The sequence below is a fragment of the Bos grunniens genome, chromosome 1 (assembly GCF_055505025.1).
Source record: "Bos grunniens cultivar Pamir isolate PY7600 chromosome 1, Bosgru_T2T1.0, whole genome shotgun sequence".
NCBI lineage: Eukaryota > Metazoa > Chordata > Mammalia > Artiodactyla > Bovidae > Bos > Bos grunniens.
The window spans coordinates 121,254,042-121,265,744 of record NC_141165.1 but is presented as its reverse complement, the minus strand read 5'-3'; the positions used below and the strand labels follow the sequence as shown (position 1 = coordinate 121,265,744).

General features: G+C 36.2%; 1 long non-coding RNA gene across 1 annotated transcript in view; it reads left to right on the top strand.

Annotated features, from left to right (window-relative positions):
• Positions 1-771: 771 nt before the first annotated feature.
• The window catches only part of LOC147380174 (uncharacterized), a 32,710-nt gene continuing 21,778 nt past the window's right edge, over positions 772-11,703 (top strand). Inside the window, exons 1-2 of the long non-coding RNA XR_015134859.1 lie at positions 772-886; positions 4,656-4,805. This is a non-coding gene — a long non-coding RNA (uncharacterized LOC147380174). The remainder of the gene's footprint in view (positions 887-4,655; positions 4,806-11,703) is intronic.

Genomic DNA, 11,703 nt, shown 5'->3' with positions numbered 1-11,703 from the left:
GATGGGTACTGGCTCCTGCTCTTAAGTTATTCCAGGAAGTGTAATGAAAAACATTTGTAGAGCAGACAGAAGGTTTTGCAGTACTGATTGCACTTATTAGAGAAGTACAGCTTTATGATAAAATGAGTTTAGAGTACAGAAACTAGATAACATTAGAAAATTTTAGCATGTCAGGAGCTTTAATGCTGGAACTAGTAATAGGACAATCAAAATTAATGAACAGTGGACTCCTAGGAATTATCAGAAACGTAGAATAAGCCATTTTAATTCTGAGAGCAACCTTATGCTAGAGCAAGAGTTTAGGACTGAGGGGAAAAGTTGATTTTAAATAACATTGGTGTTTTCTCTTAAATGTTCTTTGAATTTGGTGAATGTTTATTGAGTTCTTACTATGTAGCAGGTATTTTAACAGAAGACAGTTGGTTCATAAAGTAGCTTATTCTAGTTTCTTAATGATTTTCTCACTTTAACTTATATAAAGCAATGATTACTGGTTAATAGTTTATTTTATTATTAGAAGGTGGTTCTCTGTGATATCTCATTGATGCCCTTACTACTTTAACCATTGACATATTTTAGTGCTTAATCTGAATTGTAGGTAAAATCCTAATTTTCAGATTAGAGCAATGCTGCTAAAAGAATGGAGACCATAGTAAACAGTTTCATAGTTCAGAAGGAAAAAAATGAAATATTTTTTAAAATGTATTTTTATAATTTTTTGCACATAATTCATGTTTTCTAAATTTTAAATGTAAGATATGGTTTTCATAGAAAATCTCATTTTTAACTATGTTCTTTCTAGTTATTAGATACATATGTATACAAGGACTGTTGGTCAGTTTACTTTAGCCTGCATGAAGTCAACAAGGTGTTCATCTTCACTAAGGTACTTTCTATTAATTTTCATGTAAATTAGACTTGCATCTTACAGTTGATACTTATTTCCAATTCACAAAAATAAGTAACTGAAAAATGATTGAATAGTAATGAATACTACTATTCATAAAAATTCCATAATGTAAATAGTAGAAAGAACTTCAGCGTGAATGGAGTTAGAATCTGTATGTTCTGTGCAGGAGCTTTTGTGTGATGTCTTCAAAACATCAACTAAACCATATAAGGAAGAACAGTAATAAACCTCTGAAAAAACTTTTTGGACTGAATCTATTTACCATTGGTCAGTAGCACATATATTTGCATGTTGCTGAAGTCTTCAGATCCTTTTAAAACATTGATTTCTCTAGTAAATGAATTTAGTTAGGTGATTTTATTTTTTCTGAGTAATTATAAAATATCTCAGTTTAAAATGTTACACAAGACGGAGGAGAGTCCAGAATTACAGAAGCATCATCCTGAATTGCATTCCTTAAGGCCAAGTGTAAGAGACTGTTGTCAGTTTCTGTCCCAGGCACCTGGCTTACAGCTCACTCAGCACCTAGTAGTGTGAAGCCGCCTCACTTAAGATTAATAACTTAAGTCCCTGCCTTAGGAGGGTCCCCACCTTAGATAAGTCTCTTGGACACTCAGGCACATTTTAGCATCTCTTAATGATTATATCCATCTGTCCTGTGTTTCCTGCCATCAGATGTAATCCTCAGAAGTTATTTATGTATAAAATTATATAGTAACACTAGCCTCCCAACAACCGTGAAGCAATCCATTACATGTGGGTCTGAACTTGTAGACTCAGTTCAAACGTCAAATCTGTAACAGTAATAGCAATAATAATAATATAAAAAAAAAGACTTGTCGAAAGCTTGTTAAAACCAGTTTCAACATTAATAACATATAATCAGGACAAAAGTGGTACTGGAAAAGTTGTATCAGAAAGTTCTGTAATTTAGTGACAACACAGAAGAGTAATTCCTTTCATATGTGTTCTAGAGGATATTTTCAGACCCATTATTGGGTATATGTGTATTACATGTATTGAGAGAGAAGTCCTTAACTTGTCCTAATTCATCCCTGAAAATCTGTGTATTTAGAAAATAATAATATACTGGAAAATAAATTTTGGTGAAGACTAAAAAGGATGTCTTCACCAAAATTTATTTTTCAGTACAGGATGTGGGCTTCTCTGGTGGCTCAGTCAGTAAAGAATGCCTGTAGTGCAGGAGACCTGGGTTTGAGTCCCAGGTTGGGAAGATCCCCTGGAGAGGGGCATGGCAACCCACTCCAGTATTCTTGAATGGAGAATCCGCATAGACATAGGAGTCTGGCAGGCTGCAGTCCATGGGGTCACAAAAGAGTCGGAGACGATTGAGCAACTAAGCAGACACACACAGAAAGTATGTAGCATGATCTTTTAATGATGGAATGCCAGCTCCTAGGGCAGCTATGAAGGTGGTGGCTAGGTAAATTAAAGTGTTAACGCAAAAAAAGTCAAACAACTCATCTTGTTAAAAAAGAACAGTTAATTATCAACTATGAACTGTCTAGATGTTGATCCAATGCTGAAGGGGAAAGAAAACACCAAGTTTTATCTTTTAAATCTACACCATTTTTATAATGCAAACACTGGGCATGAGGTGAAAACTTTTTCCTGTATACTTCCTGTTTTAGAGGAAAGGTGTTCACATGAGGTTTTGAGATCAGAGCAGAGTTTAAAAGTATTTCTTTCGGACACTGTTAATGTCAGTAAATGGCCTTTCCTTGATTTTAGGTGCCTTGCTCATGTGGAATACTCAACCTGTTGACCTACTTTCTTGAAGAGACATTCCTCCAGGTCCATAATGTTAATTGTAATACAGAAGTGTTTTGCAAATGGCTTAGTTGTATAGAGCTTTATCCCCACCTAACCTCCATCTTATTTTCTTGCCTTAATTCAGAAACATTAGGTATATTAGGGTATTGCAACATAACATGAAAAAGTTCTTTCTTGAGCTGCATGCAAAGGACAGGTTGGGAACCCATTTAACATTATCTGCAGGTAGATTTTTCTTATGATGACTCAAAAAGATTATTGTGAGAGAAAGTATATGACTAAAAAGAAATTTGGTATGTATATTCATAAAAACAGGAGGTTTGGGGCCTCACATGTCTATTAGAATACCAAAGCAGTGACAAACTTCTTCTTTGTTATGAACGTGGTAATACAGAACAGATTTATGGGATAAATTGCTTATATATAATTCTTATAGAACAAGTTGTATACTAAAAGCTTATGCTGACCTGATTTTCAGTTCAGTTGCTCAGTCGTGTCTGACTCTTTATGACCCCATGAACCGCAGCACGCCAGGCCTTCCTGTCCATCACCAATTCCCGGAGTCCACCCAAACCCATGTCCATTGAGTCGGTGATGCCATCCAACCATCTCATCCTCTGTCCTCCCCTTCTTCTCCTGCCCTCAATCCTTCCAGCATCAGGGTCTTTTCAAATGAGTCAGCTCTTCACATCAGGTGGCCAAAGTCTTGGAGTTTCAGCTTCAACATCAGTCCTTCCAATGACTGATTGGACTCGTTGGATCTCCTTGCAGTCCAAGGGACTCTCAAGTCTTTTCCAACACCACAGTTCAAAAGCATCAATTCTTCGGCACTCAGCTTTCTTTATAGTCCAACTCACATCCATACATGACCACTGGAAAAACCATAGCCTTGACTATACTGTTTAAAAAAAAAAAACAAAAAACAAAAAACACAGTAATCACCTTTTCTTGCTAACAACTAGAATCATCATCATTTTTTAGCAGCTAGTCAATGCTCTTATTTTCTATCCTTTTATAATCCATATTCTGGCAGTTTGTCAGATCAATTTAACTATCTCCTTTTACTTTCCATCCAAATAAAGCTTCTTTGAAACATTTTCAGTAGTAGAGTGAAAAAATTTTAAAAGAACCTATTTTCAGGGTTCAGATCAAGATGGTGGAATAGGAGAATGGAGCTCACATTCCCACACAAACACATCAAAAATACATCCACATACAGAACAATTCTCTTGGAAAACTAATTGGAAACTTGTGGAATTTTTTCACAATGGAAGCTTTAAGAAAAATCACATACTGGTAGGATGGAAGAAGAAGAGTAAGATTGGGACCTCAGACCCTGAAAGGAATGTGAAAGGAAGAAATACTCTGCATGGGTGGACCCTCGCCCTGGGGAGCAAGGAGGCTGAGCCACAGATTGGGCAGCCCAGTCATAGGGTTCTCCACAGAGCAGACAAGCCCCCTTGGATGCTGGGGAGAACTACTGGAACCGATAGAAGGGCTCAAGATGTGTAGACTCATGAAAAGTGTGGAAATGCTGGCTATGAAATAAAATTCATTTTATAGAAAGACAAGGATTTAAACAAATTTATTTCTCTGCCCTTTGACTTCCTCTCTCCTCTCTACTGTGCATTATGTATCTACATTATGCATCAACCAAACCTCCCCCATCAGCAGAAATAGTTGCTTAACCATAAAGAGCAAGATTCCCCTAGCATCAAGGAGATAACTCCTTAAAGATAACATTCCTTCTTGATCTTGTAAGGAGCTACAGAGTGCTTAGCTCTGGATTGTGTAAACTGTCAATAACCTATCATTCAATGTACAGTTTTCTGTCTAAAAAAACTTGTATAACTGCCTTCTGATGGGTAGAATGGTTCTTGGAACTTTGTGAGATATTCTTCCTGGGTTATAGTCCTCAAATTTGGCTCAAAATTTTCCATTTCTTTCTTAGATTGACCAATTGTTTTGTTGACATATGCTTGGTGCAGCTACCTGGATATCAGAGACATTCACCAGAGGACACCTGGAGTCTACCTGGAACTGGCACTCAGTAAGGGCCCACTGTGCCCTGCTGGCTTCTTGGTACTCCTCACGTGTTCTGGTGAGTTCTCCTCAGATATTTGGATCTCATTGTTTGGGTGATGATCCTGAAATTTTATTTGAGCTTGTTTTCACTGAAGACTACTCCAAAAAATTGAAGAGGAGGGAGTATTCCCAAATTAATTCTATGAGGCCACCATTACCTTGATACCAAAACACCACAAAAATAGAAAATTATAAACTAATATCTTTAACAACTGTAGATGCAAAAATCTTCCACAAAATATTAGCAATCCAACAGTGTATAAAAAATACCATACACTATAATCAAGTTGGATTCATTCCAGTGTCATAGGGTGGTTTAACATACACAAATCAGTCAATGTGATACATCATATTAACAAAAGGAAAGATAAAAATCACATGATCATCTCAATAAGATGTCAGAAAAGCATTTGACAAAATTCAACATCTATTCCTGATAAAAATTCTTACCCAAGTGGATACAGAGGGAATATAGCTCAACATAATAAAAGCCGTTTATGATAAACCCACAGTCAGCATAATACTCAACAGTGAAAAAGCCTTCCCACTAAATTCAGGAACAAGACAAGGATGGCTACACATAGCTTCTCATGATGCCTACTCTCATAGTATCAGAAATCTTAGTGAAAGAAATCCAACAAAAGGGATAAAACTGTTACTATTTGCAGATGCCGTGTGTGTGTGTGTGAGAGAAAGAGTCGCTCAGTCGTGTCCCGACTCTTTGCTGCCCCACAGACTGTAGCTCATCATGCTCCTTTGTCTATGGAATTCTCAAGACAAGAATACTCAAGTGGGTTGCCGTGCCCTTCTCCAGGGGATCTTCCTGACCCAGGGATCAAACCCAGGTCTCCTGCATTGCAGGCAGATTCTTTATCAGCTGAGCCACAGGGAAGCCCTGGTGATATATAGAGATATGTAGATATGATACATAGAGAACTCTAAAGTCTCCATACAAAATCTATTAGAAGTAACAAATGAATTTAGCAAGGTTGAAGGATACAGGATACAAAGATCTGTTGCATTTCTTTATAGTAGTAATGAAATTTTAGAAACAGTAAAAGAACAATCCTGTTTAAAATGGCATCAAAAATAAGTAAACCTAGGAATAAACTTAAACAAGGATGTGAACGAGCTATATGCTGAAAATTATAAAACATTGATAAAATTGAAAATGATTCAAAGAAACGGAAAAATATCCTGTGCTTTTGGATTGGAAGAATATTGTTAAAATGGTCATCCTATCCTAAGCAATCTACAAATTTAATGTAATCTTCATCAAAACACTCATATTTTTCACACAGCTGGAACAAAAAATCCTAAATTTATGTGGAACCACAAAGGACCCAGAATTACCAAAGCAATCCCAAGGACAGAACAAAGCTGGAGGCATAACCCTTGTAGACCTCAGTGTAAAAACATTAATCAAGACAGCTCATGAGGCTTAATATCATCAAAACAATCCAGTCAAAAAATGGGCAGAAGACCTAAATAGACATTTCTCCAAAGAAGACATACAGATGGCCAAGAGACATATGAAAAAATGGTCAACATTGCGAATTATTAGGGAAATGCAAGTCAAAACTGCTTCTCTGATAGCTCAGTTGGTAAAGAATCCACCTGCAATGCAGGAGACCCCCTGTTTGATTCCTGGGTTGGGAAGATCCACTGGAGAAGGGATAGGCTACCCACTCCAGTATTCTAGGGCTTCCATGGTAGCTCAGCTGGTAAAGAATCTGCCTGCAATGCAGGAGACCTGGGTTCAATCCCTGGGTTGGGAAGATTCCCTGGAGAAGGGAGAGGCTACCCACTCCAGTATTCTGGCCTGGAGAATTCCATCGACTATATAGTCCATGAGGTCGCAAAGAGTTGGACACGACTGAGCAACTTTCACTTTCAAGTCAAAACTACAATGAGATATCACCTCACACCAGGTAAAATGGCTATCATCATTAAAAAAAAAAAAAAATATCCACAGATAAATGCTGGAGAGGGTGTGGAGAGAAAGGAACCCTACTATACTGTTGGTGGGAATGTCAATTGATACAGCCCCCATGGAGAATGGTGTAGAGGTTCCTGAAAAATCTAAAGTAAGTTTTACCATATGACTCTGCTATACCAGTCATGGGCATATACCCAGAGAAAAGAAATAGGTATCCAAAAGGAAACCTGCACCCCAGTGTTCACTGCAGCACTGTTTACAGTAGCCAAGATATGGGAGCAATCTAAATGTCCATCCCAGAGGAATGGATAAAGAAGGCGTGGTACATATACATATATAATGGAATATTGTATTCCATTAACATTCAGCCATTAAAAAGAATGAAATAATGCCATTTGCAGCTACATGTGTGGACCTAGAGATTGTCATGCTGAATGAAGTAAGACAGAGAAGGAGAAATATGATATCCCTTATATGGAGAATCTAAAAAGATGATAAAAATGAACATATTTACAAAACAGAAACAGACTCACAGACTTAAGAGAACAAAATTATGGTTGCCAGGGAGGGGAGAGAGAATGGGGGGGAAAGACAGTTAGGGAGTTTGGGATCCACATGTTCATACTGCTGTGTTTAAAATAACCAACTAGATCCTACTGCATAGCACAGGGAACTCTGCTCGGTGTTAGGTGGCAGCCTGGGATGGGAGGGGAGTTTGGAGAAGAATGGATACTTGTATATGTATGGCTGAGTCCCTTTGCTGTGAAACTATCATCGCATTGTTAATTGGCTTTACTTTTATGTAAAATAAAATGTTTTTAAAACAATAGTGTGATATTGACACAAAAACAAATATAGATAAATTTAACAAACTAGAGAGCTCAGAAACAAACCCACACACCTTGGGTCAGTTAATCTATGACAAAGGAGACTGTGACAAAGAACAGGCAATGGAGGAAAGACAGTCTCTTCAGCAGTTGATGTTGGGAAAGCTGGACAACCACATATAAATCAATGAAGTTAGAACACTCCCTCATATTATATACAAAAATAAACTCAAAATGACTTAAAGACCTTTATAAGACATGACACCGTAAGACTCATAAAACAGAACATAGGCAAAACATTCTCTAATGTAAACCCATAGCAATATTTTCTTAGATCTTAAGGATAAAGAAAGAAAAGCAAAATAAACAACTGGGACCTAATCCAACTTAAGAGCTTTTGCACAGCAAAGAAAACCATTAACAAAACTAAAGACAACCTATGAAATGGGTGTAAATATTGGCAAATGATGTTACCAACAAGGGGTTAAAATCCAAAATATACAAACAGCTGATACAAATCAATATCAAACAAAACAACCAAGTCAAAAATGCAGAAGACCTAAATAGACATTTTCCCAAAGAAAACATACAGATTGCCAACAGGCATATGAAGAGATGCTCAACATTGCTAATTATTGAAGAAATACAACTCAAACCACAATGAGGTATCACCTCACACCAGTCAGAAGACTATCATCAAAAAGTCTTCAAATAATAAATGCTGGTGAGGGTATGGAGTAGAGGGGAACCCTCTAACATGGTGGGAATTAAACTGGAGCAGCCACTGTGAAAAACTGTCAGAGGTTCCTTTAAAACTAAAAATAGAACCTACCATACGATCCAGTAATCCTGCTCATGGGTATGTATCTGGAAAATATGAAAACTCTAATTCAAAAAGATACTTGCACCCTAATGTTCATAGCAGCACTATTTCAATATCTAACACATGGAAACCTGAGTGTCCACAGTAGACAACTGACTCAGGAAGAAGTGGTTCTATACACACACGATGGAATATTACCCAGCTAAGAATATGAAGGAGCTATTCCCGTTTACAGCAATGTGGATGAACTTAAAGAATATGCTTAGTGAAATAAATTGGAGAAAAGACAAATACTATATGATATAACTCATATGTGTGATCTAAAAAATAATGGCAATGAATCTATATACAAAACACAAAGAGACTCCAGACTTAGAAAACAAATTTTTGGTTACCATAGGGGAAAGGGAGGGGAGAAAGAAGGAATTAGGCGTATGAGTTTAACAGATACAAACTACTATACATAAACTAGAGAAGCAACAAGGGTTTACTATATAGCACAGGTCACTACACTCAATACCTTATAATGCCTATAATGAAATATAATCTGCAAAAGAAATATCCCAAACGTGAATCACTTTGCTATAAAACTGAAACTAACACAATGGTGTAAATCAACTATACTTCAATAAAAAGTTAGAGATGACATAAAAAAATCCTATTTTCTTTCATTCACATTTTATGAATTATAATTATCAACATTTTCAGAATGTTATCATTAATCAGTGCATATTCTTTTAGATGTATGTTGAGCAAGGGTGTGTTTTTGCATGATACATGGATGGGGGTGGATATTTTCATCAGATGATTTTCATATTCTTTGTTATTTCCTAGCCAAAATAAAGCATTCATTCATTATATTTAGTTTTTTAGTTATTATATATTCATTCATTATAATTAGTAAATAGGCAAATCTATGTTATTTATATCCCTACATTCAGATGGCTTGTTGTGATATCTTTCTTCATTTTATAAGTTAGTCCTTATAAAGCTGGGTCTTCTGAAACTCTTGGGTTTGCACGTTAGAGAAAGTCCCAAGAACTATACACAGGTAACTTTAAAATATGCCTGTTCCTAACTGCTAGACTTTGCATAGTGATTAGCTTAACTTCTACTGGTAATAAATGTAGCATGCCAATAAACAAGTTCTCAAAATACCTAAAGTACATAGTGAGTACTAAAAATATACATCACTCTTAAAAAAACTAAGCAATCGCTAAGTGCTAAGTTTTCAAATCTGAGTGGACTTGCATTATAAAAAGTTTTAGGGGCTGCACAGCTATGTAGATGAATAAACAGATTTTCTAAGGTAAATCTGATGAAATGAATAGGTTTATTTTCATCCACAAAATGTATTAATTTTCTAGGAGTTTTAATAAAATACTTATTTTTACAAGATGTTCCATTTTAAGAGTACCCTACTTTACTAAATTTTAATTCCATTTAAAGTTTATTGGATTACATTTTGCTAGAAACAAATTAGTATAGGCTCAGATAGCATAATACTGCAAAAACTATCTTGCTTGTCTTCATCATCCTTTCTTTCCCCATCACATTTTTTTCTTTGAAATTAAGAAGGCATTAAGAATACTTTATCCCCCTCTTGTTTAAAACTCAAATGTTGCTGTTGATTATTTTGAAGTAAAGAAGCTTGTAATAACATCTTAAAGTAGAACATGGAATTTTAGTGACATCTTGTGGCCAAGGCTTTTCTCTGAGTGTTCTATGTCTGTCATAGAATGGGCTGTGTACTAGTGGACTTCCAACAGGAGAATGTACTTCTGAGAGTACCTGAAGACTCCAAAAATTTAAACTGATATAAAGGGTCTTACGGAGAAGGCAATGGCACCCCAGTCTAGTACTTTTGCCTAGAAAATCCCATGGACGGAGGAGCCTGGTAGGCTGCGGTCCTTGGGGTCGCTAACAGTCGGACACGGCTGAGCGACTTCACTTTCACTTTTCACTTTCATGCGTTGGAGAAGGAAATGGCAACCCACTCCAGTGTTCTTGCCTGGAGAATCCCAGGGACGGGGGTAGCCTGGCGGGCTGCCGTCTATGGGGTCGCACAGAGTTGGACACGACTGAAGCGACTTAGCAGCAGCAAAGGTTCTTAAGGCAACCAATTTCCTAAACTTCAGTACCGGCCCTCTCCCTATACTAACTGGACCAGGCCTGTGGTCTAGGCACTATGCAATTTCCTTTTTTCCAACCTTCCTTTTACAGTTACTCTTACCGCTCCTGTGCCTCACTGTAGTGCATTGCTCTGTGGTATCAAAACCTCAAATTTTAAAATCAAAATTTTTAATTAACTGATGTAGGGAAAGGGAATCACTACAATTATCATTCAACAAAAGCTTTGCAAGTCAGGTGGTTGCTAAGCTTTCATTAAAATTAATTTGGTTTCAACACAATTAAAGAAAAATATCATCAGATGATGATCTAACATCTGATCATTTATTAAAATGAATCTTGGCAATAAATCACGTTTTTTGCCTTTTGATCTAAAGTTTATATACACTAAAATGTACAACTCTTAGAAAATGTCTCAACTATTATAATTTCATTCCTCTCTACTTATTAGTGTGAGCGTACTTTCTCATGCTTATTTAAAAGACAAAACTGATGACAAACTGATTTATATAAGAAATAACCTACTTCATTAAATCATGGGTTTTCAGTGAAGTGTGTGAATTAGTTACAGAATTTTGGTCAATTATATAAAACTAAAAATTATAATAACCAGAAGACATGTTTAACACTTTAAACATAGTAAAATTTTTAAAAATTGTGATTTTTTTCCTGCATAGAAGTGTTATACAGTGATTAATACATTTTTAAAAAATAAAATATATTAAGATAAAATTCTATGTGACAACTGGAATACAAATTAATACATATGCAATGAAATATTATTCAGCCATAAAAAGAATGAAATAATGACATCTGCAGCAACATGGATGAACCTAGAAATTATCATACTAAGTCAATTAAGTCAGATAAACATAAGTAACATGTGAGATCACTTATATGCAGAATCTAAAATATGATACAAAAGATTTACAAAATAGATGTAGACTCCCAGACATAGAAAACAAACTTATAGTTACAAAGGTGAAAGGGATGTAGGGATAAATGAGGGATTTTGGATGAACAGGTGTTCAGTTGCCCAGTTGTGTCTGACTCTGCAACCCACGGACTGCAGCATACCAGGCCTGGATGAACAGATACACACTATTATATATAAAGCAGATAAACCACAAGGACCTACTGTATAGCAGAGGGAGCTATATTCAGTATTTAATAACCTATACTGGAAAGTAATCCG